Source organism: Theropithecus gelada, chromosome 7b (genome assembly GCF_003255815.1).
Source record: "Theropithecus gelada isolate Dixy chromosome 7b, Tgel_1.0, whole genome shotgun sequence".
Classification (NCBI taxonomy): domain Eukaryota; kingdom Metazoa; phylum Chordata; class Mammalia; order Primates; family Cercopithecidae; genus Theropithecus; species Theropithecus gelada.
The window spans coordinates 12,963,678-12,982,236 of NC_037675.1; the positions used below are offsets into that span (position 1 = coordinate 12,963,678).

Sequence of the window (18,559 nt, forward strand, 5' to 3'; positions counted from 1 at the left end):
ATAATTCTCTTCATGCTTGACCTAATACATTCAGTTCATGTCAAAAATAGATGGCTTATGCCTGTAGTTCCAGCACTTTGAGAGACACAGGCAGAGTTTGAGGCCAGCCTGGGCAACAGAGTGAGACCCCGTCTCAAAAAAAGAAAAAAAAGAAAGAAAGAAAGGGAGGTATTTTATTTCAATGACTTAATACTTCAGGTTAATGTCATGTGTTATATAGTTATGCAGTATAACACAGCCTCATGATTGAAGGATTGTTTTAGAATATTGCAACCTGCAGAAAGGCAAAGGCCCCGTCTTTCATCTTTGCGCATATCCTTACTGCTTAGGATAATGTTGGGTACGCAGTAGGCATCTAATCAATGCTGCTTTGAAGGGTGCTAGAACTAGTGAAAACCATCTGTTACCAGATGTTGCCTTCTTTTTATTCTTACATCTCCCCTGATCATAACAGCCTGTGGCTGCATCAGTAGCTAAAATCCAAAAACAAGCTAGCAACTTCATCATATTCTTGTCTGATACGCATTTTTCTGACTTTTTCTTGATCCTGCCCATCCAGGGATTGTGCTAATTAGTAGCAACATGGCCAAAAGGCAGTCAGGACGAGGAAGAGAGCTGGCAAATCTCTAAGTGCCATCACAGCCCCTGAATCTGAGAATATTCCATTCTTGATATTTTCAGAACTGAATGCCTTTTCTCCCCTCTCATTTGTTTCTATATGTGACACCTGGATGTGCAAACATTTTGTGTGATGCAAAAACAGAAAAGAATATTTAGAAATAGGGGGACCTGGTGTGTGTGAAAACAGTTAGAACCACTTTCCTATGTAGGTTTTGACCTGTTGAAGAGCCATGCTCAGCACTTAGATATCTGGCTAATTTGATATTGCCTTTTTTTTTTTTTTTTTTTTTCAGTCTGAGCTTTGTCATTTGTTTCTAAGCTGTCATTTTTATTAGTCTCTCTGGCTGATCTTTTGGGGCTCCTCATCAGGTGGCGTGTGCTCGCCATTGTCTGGCTGTGCTTGGCAAGCGGAGGGCCCTTTTATTGCTGTGCGATGTGGGCGTGCTTGCTGGGGTAGCCTGTAATTAGACCCACCACAGGTGACAGTTACTAGAGAGCCGAGTAATCATTCTAGCTGCCTGATCTGATGTTTATGGAGAGAAACCTTTTTTGTGGTCTGGTTAGGGTTTACTACAGCATGTTGTACTTTTGCCATTTGATTTATGATTTAGAAAGGTGTGTTTTGTTACTGCTCCCTTTCTCTTGGGGTTGTGTCATTGGCTTTTTAAATAACAGATGCATTTTAGAGGAAGATTTTTGTTAGTCTGATCATCCACGTCTCACTTACACAAAAGGAAAAGATTCTGATATTTAATCAAAATCAGGTTCAATGTATACTCATCTAAGCTTGCTCTTGCACAGTGTTTACTGACTGTTTTAGTCTCCCTGGGATTCTCTTATTACCTAAATCCATATTGGTTTTGGCCTTTTAAAATGACTTTTCTATTGCTTCCCAAGCTCTTTAAAGTTTCTGTTTTAATTCATTGTCTGGGATGCTTCGTTTTGTCGAGGCAAAAAACCCAAAACAAAACAGAAATATACTTCTGGGCCCCATTGGTGTTAGGCAAGACCTAACAGCTGTTGTTTTAATCTAGAAAAGATGGAGCCATAGAATAAGGTAGGAGGGGCTTTCGTGGTCGGTCTGAGGGGAAGAAGAAAGCTGCGGGCTTCAGGCAAGTGATTTTTCCAAGGCCTGCTCATTTGCTTGAACAGGGGATTCTCAGCCCTATACTACTTTTATAATGCGCGGCTTGTATAGTCATAAACTTTGAAATTATGGTTTTAGTTCATGAGTATAAACTGCATATATACAGGATCCTTGGACTCTGCTTTTTTTTATTTTTAGGTACGTTTTCCCTCAGGTCTTACATTTGAGTAAAAATAGTTTGTGAGTCTGTGGAGTTGCTATTCGGAGTGGCAACACACCGTAGGGAGATGTAAATCTGTATTGTTACCTGTTACCTTGTGCTCACTTGACTGACTCTTCTGTTAGAACAGGTGAATTTTCCTCATCAGAATGTTGTATCCATAGTGATGACAGTAATGAAGATGATAACGATGATAACAAGGATGATGATGATGATGAACGGTGCTTTTGTGTTTGGGAGGTGTTTAAGTTTTGACTTCTGCGATAAAAACTTGCTCTTACTTTATTATGCGTTAGTGACACTTTTAGTGAAGCCTTGCCTTATATTGCCTTCTCTTTAAGAAGGAATAGAGTATTGCTTCTTAAAGTAAGTATGCCTTTGTTAATAGCCACATTGCTTCTGCTCTGGATTAAGCTAGGTACATGCAGTTATAAACATATTATGTCCCATAGCAAGAGCAGTTTTCCTTGGAAATCACCGAGACCCTCGATTTTTTTGTAAGGAAACTTCTATAAGCTAATTCATTACCCCCCATCCCAAAATTCTACTTTTCACAATAGGAAAATGCATAGTGCATTTAGCTGTTAAAAAAAATTAGCTGACTGTGGCCTCATTAGCTGCACCACTTTTGGCAAATTTGATTTTGCATTTCATTGGTGATTTTTACATTTTTAATAATCTACATGTTTTCAAAAAATTGATTTCCTAGAAAGTTAATCAAAAACAGGATTGGGGAATAAGAGGAGGTAGAGAAAAAAGGAAAAGGAAAGAAAAATAACAAATAGCTTGACAACTGCTTGGGTTTACTTAAAGATAGTCCTGCAGGTGGCGATAGAAACTCATAAATGATAAAATCCTAAGGTAAATTTCTGTGGGCTACTTCTTGGGGATTTTAATTTCAGCAATTTATTTTTAATTTGATACAGTCGTCTACAAGCAGAAATTATTACATTAGTAAAAAAATTTCAAATTTTCATGTTGTGTACTTTGTTTTTATAATAATTCTCTTGAATATTCTGTAGCACATTCTTCCTTATGCAGAAGAAATAAGATCCAGATTACCGCCCAGTTGGTACAGATTTCATTAGGAAAATAACCATTTTAAGGCTTCTTTTTTAAGTTTTATTTTTACTTTCTTTAACCTGCAGCTAAAATTTGATGTTTATGCCATTGGCGAGGTTTAGCTTCTGTGAAGGCCTTTGCTCTTGGGTGTGACGTGGCTTAGGCGCGACACTGAGAGTGTGTGTGTGTTCACAGAGACATTCCTTCAAATCATAATATCAAATCCAGTTGCTTCCAGAGGCCATTTCCTCCCTTAGCTACGTGTTTCCAGTTAGTTTTAATGTGCCTAGGATCACAAATTTCTTGAAAGCTAATTTATCCAGGGATAAAAACAAAACATAAATATGTATTTTTTTTTGAGATGGAGTCTCGCTCTGTCACCCAGGCTGGAGTGCAGTGGCGCGATCTCCACTCACTGCAAACTCCACCTCCCAGGTTCACGCCATTCTCCTGCCTCAGCCTCCTGTGTAGCTGGGACTACAGGCGCATACCACCGCGCCCGGCTAATTTTTGTATTTTTAGTAGAGACAGGGTTTCACCGTGTTAGCCAGGATGGTCTCGATCTCCTGACCTCGTGATCCGCCTGTCTCAGCCTCCCAAAGTGCTGGGATTACAGGCATGAGCCACCGCGCCCGGCTAAATATGTATATTTTTAACATTAGAAAATACATAGTGAATATGATAACATTTTTTTAATTCTTTTGGTTATTTTGGACATGAGGCATTGTCAAAGCAAAGTGAAAGCGTTTGGAATATAGGAGATCTTTCTTTTCTGCTAGTTAAGGTTCAAGAGTTTTTAAATTGCTTTTTGTGACTGTATATATTCATTTATGGTTTTTTAAGTTTGAGTCTGAAAATGTAAACTCTAAAGGATAAAACTAATTTTCAGCTTTCCTATTTTCTTATAGTCTCATTTAGAAAACCTTTGCAGTGTACATTTTCAAGGGGGAGCTGCCTTGATTCTAAGAAAATGTAATTATTTTGGTTTAAACACTTTAGGCTTTAGATGTTGAGTGTCATCAACAGACAACTGTGATGGTCTTGAGCAAATTATGTGAATTGCAGTCTCTGCCTTTCCTCTGAACATTTCACTAATTCTTATGGTAAAGTTCAAACCAGTAATGTCTTATATGCTGTACCCTTGGATCCAGAATTTTTTATGATATAATAGAAGAGGCAGAAAAAGAAAGAAAAGAAACCTCTGGCCTTCTTATATTCTGTTTCAATTGTTCTTCCAGTTACTCATGAGGGAGAGGAGTGGAATGCAAGTCAGACACTCTGAAAACCTATTTTGCAGCCTTCATATAAAAAATATTCAGTTCTCTGCTCTGTTAGCAGCTGACCAAAATCTAATCCATTAAAAAATATATCATGGTAAGCAGTTCTTGAAAATGTTTATAATAAATGGTAAAAGCCAAGCTTCCACTGTGAGATTAGCAGTTGGAACAGGATGTGTTCATCAGGAAATAGGTTATTGCCTGACTAGTGTGTCCTGCAGAGTAACCTGCAGGATAGATGAAGATTTAAAAGCTTGCAGTGCAAGGATTTTATTTGATTTTCCCCCTTTGCTTTCTTTTGCATATTCCAGTGTTGTTTATCACTCATGGTATTTTTCCCAATGACTCTCTTATGAAGTTCATTTTACAAACAAAAAGTATGGCATGTTTTGGGGGTTGGTTCCGTTCACACCCCGTGATCATCTAATGACCTATGGGTATTAATGTTACTAATACACTTTTACATTACCGACTTTGTAGCTTAAAGATAAATGTGAAAGAATATTTTCCAGAGATCTGGACCTACCCCCAGCTTCCATCTTAAAGATACAGGAAATGCTGCAGAGAATTATGGTGTCTTTTCTGCTTTTTGCTTGACTGCAGTCCCGCCTCAGAGTCAGTGGACAGTAGCGCTCATGAATAATGCCTTCTACGTGGATGATACCTACAGTAACACAGGAGTGACTAAGAGATCAAATACACTGGCTAAAAAGCCTTAGGGAAGCATTATGTGTCTGAGGTCTGATCTATTGTCTGGGAGGTCGGAGAGTGTTAATGCACTCTGCAAAGATTACACTCCCTCTCTAATTGCTCAGACACTTCCTTAAAGGATTTAAACAGTCAGGAAAGGTGATGCTCCTTGTCAATTTTTGTCTTCTGCCTGCAGTTGAAGTTTATCTGTCTTTCCACTGAGACCACTAGATCAAGTAACCTAGACGGTGTCAAAGGCATAAACTCTGAATTAGGAGTGAAAGCAATAAGAGATGTTATTTACCGTACCATTGTTACTTGCTCTTTAAATGCTCTGCATTCCATTTCTGGTGTTTACATAGTGAAAATGACAGCATCTCTGTGTTCCAAAGGGGGCCTGAAAAGGGTCCAAGGCTTCACTTTGACTTTTGATCAGATTTATTTTCATAATCTTTTCGCAGTGCCGTAACACCCCGTGCAGCATTCTGCATTTAGGTTATTTCAGCTAAATATGTAGAAAATAGGTGACCTTTAGGATTTCCTCTGTGCATCTCCCCAACCTCACCCCCCCCAAACACACCCCCATTCTGAAATGTTTCCCCTGAATTAGACATATGCAAGACCAACCACATTTAGGACCTGACAACTTTGTCCAGATCATCGTTGTAAACTTCAAATGATACACAGACACATTTGAAAAAAGGTCTCCTCTCTGCATTGGAGAATCCTAACTCAATCTTGTGTATCTGAGAGCTGATATAGCAATTTTATCAGACTCTGTATCTTTTATATTGCTTTGATTATAACTCAGGGTTTCCTAAATGACACTGAAAAGCTTAAAGAAAGGTTTTACTAGTTCTTTCCCAATGGCAGTTTAGGAAATATCGGGGAGCTGTCCGTTTGCAAAGGGCATAATGAGCTCCTTAAATTCATAGTCTGTGTTGCTGTAGGAAGGAGTGGGGAGTGCAAGCTTGCATTCCACCTCGAGCATTTTCTCCCCACTATGCACAGTTGCGTCATTGAGAAGTAAGAAGTCCTCTTAGATCAGTTCAAATTGCTAATATATGTGTCCTACAGCCTGCAATATAATATTTATGTAGCTTCCGAAAGACACCTGGGAGGATTCCCTGTAATTCAAGATGGTAGTCTGACTGATGGGTGTAGAAGAATTTTTTTTTTTTTTAAAGAAATCTTTGTTTGTCCCATGAGATGTTCACACTTTTCGGCTGACGGCGCTGTATTTTACTCATCCTGTATAAAGCTGTCAGTATATTCATTATATGTGTCTCTTGAAGACTCTGAGCAGATGAGGAGAACAATTGCTGGAGGGGGGAAACACATTTGAATCGAAATCTTCAGAAGAGCATTTCTGTAGTCTCTCCTGTTCCTGCTTCTGCGTGGACTGTCCCTCACACTTTCTCTGATTGCATGTTATCTCACACTGTTGGTAGATTACACTGAATGTTTCATCTGTATATAAAAATTAAAAATTCAAACAAAAATCTGGCCCACATGAAGAACAGGCCCTTTGGGCATATGGTTCATTATGCATATTCGTTTAATTACTAAAACACTTGCGATGGCTTTAGTGCCCTTGCTTTCAACTTGCAAAGTTGGATCTGTTCTATTGCACAGAAAATATAGTGCAGGATTCTGTTGTGAAGGAGAAAAAAAGAAAATAAAAAAATAGAGCCTTTGAAGAAATTATTGGAATTCACCAAAAGGAGGTATGATTCTCAGTATGAAACAAATGGAAGTAGGGATTTCTCCCCTTCCTCGTCTTTGTCATCTCCTTCTCCCTCCCATTTCTACCACTGCCCTGAAGGCTGTTTTTACTGTGGTTAGTTTATAAGTAATGTGAGACTAAGGATTTAGGTTTCAAACGTGTTCCCTCTGAGCGCCTCAAGTCCCATGATGAAGCAAAGTCTTATTGTTTAGAAGGGGGCTGCTATGAAAGTGTGACTTTAATTGATTTTTCAGGGCAAACAGGTGGTGATGGTTTAGACATCTCCTGGCCTGAGTGCCACTCCTAATTTGGGGCTACACATATAATAGCTTTATTAAAATAAACAATCCCTTGGCTTTGGTTTTACCTGAACATCTGCCTCCTGGTTTTTAAAGAGCTTTTAAAAATATTTTCATTGTGTGCTTAAAAGGGTCTGATCCTAAAATAGCTAAGAAAGACTTTATTTTCTATTTATGCCATCAAATTTGTTATTTTTATCTGATGTTAAAGACACTGAAATTTAGAAGTATCTTTAAATGGGATAATCATTACTTCAGTAGTTTTCTTTAGAGCACGTTCATGTACAAGATGCAACAGATTTCCAATGTAACAGGTCAAAAATTGAATTTGTAGTTGCTGGGTTTTGATTTGAACTTTTATCTTGGTGCACAAAAGATTGTTTGAGTGAGTACATGTACTTGTGTGTGTGCACACACATGTTTTACGACTATATTTTGGATTTATTCCTGAGCTCTGGTGATGTTTCAGCATTGTAAAAAAGCTCCTTGAACTCCTCTTGATCAGAATAAATTCAAGACTCCTAACAGCATTTCTAAGGGAAAGGAGGATCCAAGCCTTGGCATCATTCTTGTTTTTAGTGGCAAGTATGTGTGGCTCTGATACAAGCACAATTTTGCTTTTCAATTAAGCAAATAGGTAGTCTGTCTGAGTAACGGGAGACCATCCAAGACATTCTTGATACTATTCCTAAAGGAATTGTACTTTGCTATAAATAGCATCACTCACTAATCATTATTGGAGGGTTCCTGAATTAGGGCACCTTAGTCGGTTTTAAGCACATCGAATATGTACAAAGCTATTGCAGGCTTAATGTGAACTTACTGCAAGCCTGCTTCTTTTAGTGCCAGAAATAAAGCTGCAAGTGGAGTAACTTAATACAGTGAACTGCTTTACTCTATCACTGCACTAATGCTAATTAGATACACTTGCTTTATTACCCAGAGCATTTTTTTCTGTGTTCATTCTGATCTAATCTTTCTATGAACATAAAGGAGTAAGTCATGAAGGAGTAAGTCGTAAGTGTTATGTTTAAGCTTTTAGTCACAATTGCAAACTAACGTTCATGTGAGCAAAGTCAGAGAACATTCTTAGAGAATGCTTTGTCCACTTACAGTCCAATTAGAATCCCATTGGACTTCTACCATGGAGGGCCCCACAGTGCCAAAAATTACGCTTCTGAAATGAGTAAGACACTTATCGATACATTTAATGGAATTTTGTTCTTGACCTCTTCATCTACCCACCTTTATGGAGAATAAATAAATGCGTGAAGATTTTTTTTCCTCTCTTCCTTTAATCAGAGCAGAGATTTGCTGATGGCTTTGAAAGATGTATTTACCAAAATCAGACTTTCAACTGCTCAATTACCACCTTCTGCAAAGACGCATAATGAGAAATTTATTGTCTGATTCTAGACCTGAAATTATGATCATTCTAGGGGGAAAAAGCCAATAGTGCAGCACATTAGATGCTTTTTTCCTTTCATTTAGTTCAGTGCTTTTCTACTTTTTAAACTACTTTTTCTGCCTGTATGAGTGGTGTGGGGATTTTTCTTGGGCCATAAGTGATTGTTAGACTTTTTTCCATTTATATAAAATCATCACAAAATGTAGACTATAGTGTGGCCAGTAGCATGATGCAAACATTAAAGGGATCGAATTTTAATAAATGCTTCACATTTAAGGGAAGAAAAACTATTTAATAAGAAGTGAATGTATGATATAGGTTAGAAGCCTTCTTTTCCCCCTGTTTAAAAAAGTCCGTTAATATATTCTAAAGGGGAAAATAAAAGTCAATGAAAACTTCATGTCTAGAAGAATGGAGTCTAAAAGCCTCTAACTTATATTTAACATTAAGATAATATATTTTATATATCATATGTACTTTCTTTAAAATTAGAATGGATCAGGCATAGTCTTCATAGAAATGTTCAGTATAGTGGTATTGTGAAACTGACAGTTTGAAAATGATATGCATTGTTTATTTAAATGGTCATAGAGGATAGTAAAAGTGAGAAACATTACACTCGAGATGTCTACCTACAAAAGCATTGGGAATAAATGGCCAGGTGGGGTTATACCCACACCAAACTAGAACTACTTGATGGAAATGTGTCTCTAAGAGCAAGACATCAAGTCTGATGTTCCCCTAATTAACTGACCAGGTCACTCTATGATATACAGAATTAGTCAAAGACAATGTCAAATAAACACCAGAAATAGTACATTTCACTGCTCATGGATCTTAGGAAAACAAATGGTTAAAGAATTTTGATTTGGTAACCTTTCTTTATATTATGGCACCGAGAGCATGACTTAGAGGTACAGGTGGAAATATGAAGGTTTTATTAGAGAGCAGGGAAGAAAAGGGAGGGTCAGGGCAGGAAAGGACATTTTGATTCTGGAGCTTCAAGAAGCGGAGATTTGCCAAGGCCATTCTTCCATTATTGATGTCTCTTTCCCTTTCCCCTTCTCTACATAGGACCTTGATTGGGAAGAACATGCCCCCTCCTACACCCACTGGTTTCTTCCAAAAGTGTAGAATTGGTTTTGTGGTCAGTCTAAACAGCCTTTCCTAGTTTCCCTTCACCTCTTTTACGTTATGTAGGCAGACCTCCTTTTATCAGGCTTCACTTTATTGCACTTTGCACATATTGTTTTGTTTGTTTGTTTACAAATTGAAAATTTGTGCAAACCTAGATCTAACCAGTTTATTGGCACCATTTCTCCAAAAAAGCAAGTTATCCAGAAGTTCTAGCTGAGATAATTGATAAAGGTGGCTACACTAAACGGTGGATTTTCAATGTAGAAGAAACAACATTCTATTGGAAGAAAATGCCATCTAGGGCTTCCATAGCTACAGAGAATGCTTTACTTTAAAGCTTCAAAGGACAGGCTGACTCTCTTGTTAGGGGTTAATACAGCTGGTAACCTTAAATTGAAGCCAATACTCATTTAGCATTTTAGAAATCCTGGGCCCTTAAGAATTCTACAAAATCAACTCTGCCTGTGCTCTATAAATGGAACAACAAAGGTTGGATGACAGCACATCTGTTTGCAGGATCATTTACTGAATATTTTAAGCCCACTGTTGAGATCTACTTCTCAGAAAAAAATGATTTTTTTTTTTCCAAAATATCACTGCTCATTGAAAATGTATCTAGTGGCTCAATAGCTCTGATGGAGATATACAATGAGATTAATGTTGTTTTCATGCCGGCTAACATAACATCTATTCTGTAGCCCATGGATCAAGGAGTAATTTCAACTTTCAGATCTTATTAAATAAATATATTTTGCAAAATGATAGCTGTCATTGATTATGAATTTTTCTGATGGATCTGGACAAAATAAGAACCTTCTTGAAAGGATTCACCATTCTAGATGCCATTAAGAACATTTGTGATTCATGGGAGGAGGTTAAAATATCAATATTAACATGAGTTTGGAAGGAGTCAATGGCAGCTTTCACAGTTGACTTTGAAGGGTTCAGAACTTCAGTGGAAGAAGTAAGTTTAGATGTGGCAGAAATAGCAAGAATAGAATTAGAAGTAGAGCCTGAAAATATGACTGAATTGCTATAATTTCATGATAAAACTTGAACATATGAGAAGTTTCTTCTTGTGAATGAGCCAAGATAGTGGATTCTAGAGATGGAATCTACTCCTGGTGAAGATGCTGTGGACATTGTTGAAATAACAAAGGACTTAGGATATTCCATATCTCGGTTAATAAAACAGTGGAAGGGCTGGAGAATGTTGACCCCAATTTTGAAAGAAGTTCTACTATGGTTAAGATGCTATCAAACAGCATCACATGCTATAGAGAAATCTTTTATGAAAGCAAGAGTCAATTGATGTGATAGACTTCATTGCTGTCTTATTGTAAGAAATTGCCAAAGCCACTCCAGCCTTCAGCAACCACCACCCTGATCATCAGCAGCCATCAACATTGAGGCAAGACCCTCCACCAGCAAAAAGATTATAACTCACTGAAGGCTCAGATGATAGTATTTTTTTTAAGCAATGAACTATTTTTAATTAAAGTATATTTACTTCACCTTTTTAGACATATGCTGTTGCAAACATAATGGTGCAACTTACCATTGCATATGTTGCTGTACACTGTACTAGACTGTAGCACAGTGTAAACATAACCTTTATTATGTACTGGGAAACCCAAAAAATTGTGTGACTCATTTTATTGTGATTTTTGCTTCATTGTGGTTGTCTAGAACCAAACTCACAAGTTCTCAGATGCATGCCTGTGCAATTTTATTAATTTTATTTTGCTACTGTAACAAATGATCAAAGACATAAGTGGCTTAAGAGGACACAAATATATTATCTTTTTTTTTTTTTTTTTTTTTTTTTTTGAGACGGAGTCTTGCTCTGTGTCCCAGGCTGCAGTGCAGTGGTGCCATCTCGGCTCACTGCAAGCTCCGCCCCCCGGGTTCACGCCATTCTCCTGCCTCAGCCTCCCAAGTAGCTGGGACTACAGGCGCCCACCACCACGCCCAGCTAGTTTTTTGTATTTTTTTTAGTAGAGACGGGGTTTCACGGTGTTAGCCAGGATGGTCTCGATCTCCTGACCTTGTGATCTGCCCACCTCGGCCTCCCAAAGTGCTGGGATTACAGGCTTGAGCCACCGCGCCCGGCCACAAATATATTATCTTGTGGTGCTGGAGGTCGCAAGTCTAACACTGTTCTCACTGGGCTAAAATTAAGGAAGGGCTCTGATTCCTTCTAGAGGATCTGGGGAGAATCCATTTCCTTTGCTTTTCAACTTCTGAAGGCTGTCCCCACATCCCTTGGCTCATGGCCATTCCTCCATCTTCAGATCCAGCAAGGGAAGATTGTTGAGTTCTCCTGTCACATGACTCTGACCTTGTTTCTGCCCTCATGTCTTTTCTGGGCTTTCTTGTGCTTCCCTCTTCAACTTTTAAGAACCCTTGGGATTGTATTTGTCCCACTCAGGTAATTTGGATCATCTCCCTATTTTAAGGTCAGATGATTAGGAAACTTAGCTTCATCTGCAACCTTAACTCCCTTTGTCCCAAAACATAACGGGTTCTGGGAAATAGGATGTGGGTGCCTATTTGGGGTGCCATTATTCTGCCTCCCACAATGAGGTCATGCATTCCTGTCTTCCATTCATGTGGCTTCCTGAAGGATAAGGATTTCTAAAGCAAGTTCTGGTTTCTTGCATAGGAAGTGTTTCAGTGAGAGGCTTAAATTTGGGAAAAGGGAGGAGGTTATGTACTATAGACATTTTAATCTGAGAGTGGGTGGGAGTCACATGTTGTGGGCAACATGAAAGATCTTTGATACTTGGTGTGTTCAGTCTCCTTTCTCCATGACTGCTAGTATATGGCTGGAGGGCAGGATGTCTGGGAGGAAGCTGTGTACCTGTTCACACCATGGGTCTTGGGCATGCAAGCTTTCATGGGGAGAGGAATGGATGAGCTAGTTCCAGGGGCCAACCAAAAAGGAAAAGAGGATAGAGAATAACTTTGAGGGTTGTGCAGGACTCAGAAATAATTCCTAGTGAGTGGGTGAATAAAAGGGGTACTACATCCATGGTGTTTCCCCATATGACTCTACACAGTTAGTCAAACTTCAAGCCACATTTTGAAAGTGAGTAAAGTCCTATATTCTCTGTAAAACATCCTTTAGCATCCCAGCCAAAAGCAATCTTGCCCTTTCCCAGCAGCTGTCACAGTGAAACTCTTCCTATTTTTTTTTCCAGTTTCCCATTTCCCTTGCCCATTTTCATAATTTAGGGTACCATGTCACCTGATGTATCTAGTTAAACATTTGATCATATCATTTCTTTGTTTAGAAATCCATTATTCTTATTTCATTTCAAATCACATTCTCAACTTCCGACTGTGACATACAGGATTTTCCATGACCTGGTCCCCACCAAGTTCTCCAACCTTATTGCTAGCCATTGCTCTATGAACCAGTGCTGTTGGATGTTTTACCATCTCCAAGCATGTGAAACCTTTTTAAATTTTTACTACTATCAATCATCATCTGTTTTTTTTGTTTGTTTGTTTCTTTTTGTTTTTGTAAAGATGGGGTTTCACTATGATGTTGCCAAGGCTGGCCTCTAACTCCAAGGGTCCTCCTGCTTTGGCCTCCCAAAGTGCTGGGATTACAGGCATGAGCCATGACATCTAGGCTACACTGTCAGTCTTAACTAAGCGCTTTCATTGTCTAGCATTGAGCCTAAGACAAAGTAGTAACCAGTGAATTATCTGAGTACTTTTCTACAAAAATAATTGGTGAAATAGAGCCTAACAAACTTTGTCTTCCAAGTGATTTTCTTCACGATTATATCTCTGTCCTTTCACTTGGATGTAACCACTTATCCAATTGATAAAAACATAATGGCAACCATTCAAGTTCATCATTGCATTTAATCCTCTCAAGAGCCCTTGAGGCAGATATTACCATTCCCATTTCACAGAAGAAAAATGTTTGGTAATGTTTCCAAGATCACACAGCTAGTACTGTAGAGTCATGATTTAGATCCAAACTGAATATTTTCTACACATCTGTAAATAAATATTTACTGTTAGAAAATTTAATTGCTTCAGAACTGTTGGGTATAACACAAAAGGGAAAAGTACAACAGATTAGTTAAAAGCATTTGACTCCATATTCAACTAAAACATGCAGAAAAAATGTTTTAGTTGGTTGATTAATTCAGTAGTTTTAGTTGATTCAGAAACTGTGATATATTTGATCACCTTGGCTTTCTGGGCATTGATGTAGAATATAGAATGGAAATAAACCTTCCCCCAGAACTTTTCCACGCTCAAACTTTCCAAGCCACTCACAAATGTGCACACTGAGGATGCATTAGGGAAATGTATGGGATTGTGCATTCAGGAGACTCTCAAGCTCTGTCCTCTTGTTCTCCATGTTTAAAAATGGAAGGAGTTCACATCGCGAAATATAAAAAATCATTTCATTTGAAAATAGGTTAAAAGTCACAAGAAGTTAAAAAAGAAATAGTGCAAAGAGTTCCCGTGCCCCCTTCAGCCAGTTTCTCCCAATAAATATCTTACATATCCATAGTACATTTTCAAAACCAGGAAATTCATACTGGCACAATACTATTAACTCAGGTATGGACCTGATTCACATTTAATGAGAAGTCAAACAGTAATGATTTTATGTCCTTATTTAAAAAGAAATATTCATTTGACTACTATGGAATCATATCTAATGAGGTACCCTGATATTTGTACTTAAAACTGCATTTAAATAAGGCAAAATGGGAACTTGAATTTAGATATGTGTGCGTGCATAAGTGCTTGTGTATGTCAGAGTTCATATTGGCAGCTGCTGGATAATAAAACCATGCCTTATTCACTGTAGGGCAGTGATTGATAAAAATGTGTCTTATTCACTTACTCAGTTTAGAAGAAACTGAGTTTAGCAGCACAGTGCCTCAGATGTAGTAAAAGTTTCATAATGTTGGTTGAAATAATTTATTATTATTATTATACTTTAAGTCCTGAGATATATGTGCAGAACGTGCAGGTTTGTTACATAGGTATACATGTGCTGTGGTGGTTTGCTGCACCCATCAACCTGTTATCTACAATAGGTATTTCTCCTAATGCTCTCCCTCCCTTAAACCCCCACCCCCAGACAGGCGCCAGTGTGTGATGTCCCCCTCCCTGTGTCCGTGTGTTCTCATTGTTCAACTCCCACTTGTGAGTGAGAACATGTGGTGTTTAGGTTTCAGTTCCTGTTTTAGTTTGCTGAGAATGATAGTTTCCAGCTTCATTCATGTCACTGCAAAGAACATGAATTCATCCTTTTTTTATGACTGCATAGTATTCCATGGCATATATGTGCCACATTTTCTTTATCCAGTCTATCATTGAGGGTCTTTTGGGTTGGTTCCAAGTCTCTGCTATTGTGAACAGTGCTGCAATAAACATACGTGTGCATGCAGAAAAAATGTTTTAGTTGGTTGATTAATTCAGTAGGTTTAGTTGATTCAAAAACTGTGATATATTTGATCACCTTGGCTTTCTGGGCATTGATATAGAGTATAGAATGGAAATAAACCTTCCCCAGAACTTTTCCACATTCAGGCTTTCCAAGCCACTCACAAATGTGCACACTGAGGATGCATTAGGGAAATGTATGGGATTGTGCATTCAGGAGACTCTCAAGCTCTGTCCTCTTGCATTTGTATTATCCAGCATAGTTTGGATTCTGATTTAAGGGTCTTCCTCCTGGGCCACTACATTCTACACGCTGCCTCACTGTGACATTACTCAACTACGATGTTGGATAACAACAAGTGGGATTTGGTTAGACCTTTCTTTAAATGCTTGAATTTTGACTTCAGTTTCAATTCAACAAATGTTTGAGTATTTATATCATATAAAACTTTATACTATGTTTTATAAGAAATATAGAGATGAATTATATATGATTCTGGATTTCAAAGAGCAAAATAATTCCGGTGAATTCAATAGATATGAACAAAATTAACCATTATGCCAGGCAAAATATATGCCAGGTATCTTATAGAAAGAATGGTTTGCTCCAACCAGGTGGACCAGTAAAGGAGAAAAATGAACATTCCTAGAGACACTTTAAGGTATTCAGAAGAAAAACAGAAGCAGTTTTTAAGAATGGCAAATTTATATGCCTGGAATTTAAGAATTATGGTAGGAACAGAGTGAGAAAGAATTGCATATTGCATATGTGAAGGTCAGACATATTTTGATTTGATGGGCCCGGAATTGCAAACTGATAGTTTTAGACTGCCTGTAGAGAGTGGGAAAAAATAAAAGACCTTGAGCACAAGAACACTGAGATGAGACCTCTGCTTTGAGTGATTCCTTTGACCCTGGTGTGAATGGACAGACACTGGAGCAAAGTATGATGAGCATTGTACAAATTCGAAGTGTGTTCAAATAATCTGGGTCTTGGCTGCAAATAATTGTGGAGCCACATTTGGCCAGCTCTGAGGTGTATGTGGGTGTGTTTGGGGGAAGGAGAAAGAGTAAACAAATTATCGTAAAGTGATTGAATTTGTTCTCCATGTTTAAAAATGGAGGGAGTTCACATCGCGAAATGTAAAAAATCATTTCATTTGAAAATAGGTTAAAACTCACAAGAAGTTAAAAAAGAAATAGTGCAAAGAGTTCCCATGCCCCCTTCAGCCAGTTTCTCCCAATAAATATCTTACATATGCATAGTACATTTTCAAAACCAGGAAATTCATACTCGCGCAATACTATTAACTCAGGTATGGACCTGATTCACATTTAATCAGCTTTTACATGCATTTCAGTGGTGGCGGTATGTACATTCAGATAAACATCACCACAGTCGAGATACAGAATTGTTCTGTCATCACAAAGAACTTCACTTGTGTTGCTCCTTAATATTCACACATCCTTAACCCTAACCCTGGCAACCACTTAACTATTTTTCTTCACTGTAATTCTATCACTTTGAGAATGTCATACAAAAAAGAATCATGCCGTATGTAACCCTTGAGATGGGCTTTTTGCATGTAGCATAATGGCCTTCAGATCCGTCCAAGTTGTGTGCATTAATAGTTCATTCCTATTGTGAACTCTTGAAAAACGATAAGCCTGGGTAATGTCAGATCTAGTTTTGCCTGAAACAGTCAGCTGAAACTGAGTAAGAAACAGTAAGAAATAGACCCCTTGGAGAAGGGATGCAATCTGAGCTTACCATGGTCCCCACCACACCCTATAGTCTTCCACCTGGGCTACGTTTCAACTACTTGACCCTTGAAGCATTTTAATTTGCAGTTCTTGGCAGTGGCTAACATTTCTGAAATGGATATAAGATGATCAGTGTTTCATAGGTTACTGTGTGTGATGGAGAAAAGAAATGGTATCCCTTTCTCAGGTAAGTTCAGAATACAAAGTCTCAAAGAGTAGGATGTGACATTATTATTTTAAAAAAATGTAGCTGCCTGTACTCCCAGCTACTTGGGAGGCTGAGGCAGGAGAATGGCCTGAATCTGGGAGGCAGAGGTTGCAGTGAGCCAAGATTGCACCGCTGTACTCCAGCCGAGTGACAGAATGAAACTACGTCTCTCTCTCTCTCTCTCTCTCTCTCTCTCTCTCACTCTCACACACACACACACACAAATGTAGCATGCCCTATTATGTTTATGCAATGTCTATAAATTTATTAGGCATGGATTACTTTTCAAGTGCTTTTGACTACAAAGGATTTTTGTACAGGTATGGGGTGGAGGTGTCAGCAGCTGAAGGGTGGGGCTGTCAGGAAGACAGAAGACTGTTGCCCTTTTCCATGTCCATCAGTGAAGAGGAGCAAAGCACAGTGAGAACTGAAGGTCAGGACCTCAGCATCTCTCCACAATTTTGTTACCATCATAACCTGGGATGTGTGTGTGTTGTTTGGTTAGTAGCTGTTTTCCTTTTCTACTTTCTTCCTCACCCTGGCCTTTATCACTTTCAAAATCAGCACGTTGTCCTTCATGGCAATTGTTAACCAAACAGTGGCTGCTTGGGAACCCTGAAATCATGGCTTTTGAAAGCATTCCTAGGCCAGTGCAGAATCACACTCAGTGTTTCCAGTGGTACGTGATCTACTGTAAGGGAAAACAAATATAAAATATGTCACATGTACAAAGGAGTTTGTAAAACGATGTATGCACACATATATGCAGTTTAAAGAAAGTTGATAAGGTAAAACATCTGTGTACCTACTGCCCCACTTACAAACTGAACATTTTTTGAAGTTCTTTCTCTACTTCTTTGTAATTGAATCCTTCCTGCTTTGTCCCCAGGAGTAATGGTAATACTGAATGTTGCATGTCACTCACTGTCAATTGTGGTTTTGCCATCTTTGTATCTATCTTTCAACAATGTGTTCAATTTTGTCTGATTTTTGAAGGTTTTAGAAATCATAAAAAAGTCTTATTCTGAGACTTGCATTTATTTACTTAGTATCATTTTTGATGTTCATCTATGTAGTTCATTTACATTCTGTATAGTATATAGCTCTGTGAGTAAATTATCCATTCTATTTTAGATAGATCTTTGAATTGATTACATATTTGGCTATTTTCATTTTGTTTTTTGAGTTTTTTTGCCATTATCAAAAGTACTCTTGTAAACATCATTATACATATCATCTGGTGGACACGTGTAAGGATTTAGAGCAATAGCTCCCAGTGGGGTGCCTGGACAGCAGCATCTAAAAACTTTTCAGGAATGCAGTTTCTTGAGCCCAACTCCAAATCTGCGGAATCAGGAACTCTGGGGATGGGACTTAGCAATCTTGTTTAAATAAGGCCTCCAGGTGCTTCTCATACAGGCTCAAGTTTGAGATCTCTTGCTCTAGGATATATACCTAGGAGTAGGACTGCTAGGTTTTGGGATATACACTTTCTGCTTAATTAGTTAAGCTAACCATTTCCCAAGTGATTATTGAACTATCAGCATCAAATGAAAGTTATGATTTTGCATCTTAGAAAACTCTTGGCATTATCTGACTTCTTAATTTTGTCATTCTGGTGTGTTCTGAAGGG

At 38.3% G+C, this 18,559-nt stretch overlaps 1 protein-coding gene across 2 annotated transcripts in view; it reads left to right on the forward strand.

Moving 5' to 3' along the window:
* Positions 1-18,559, forward strand: part of MCTP2 (multiple C2 and transmembrane domain containing 2) — a 196,192-nt gene that overhangs the window by 114,414 nt on the left and 63,219 nt on the right. The gene's annotated exons all lie outside the window — the stretch shown is intronic.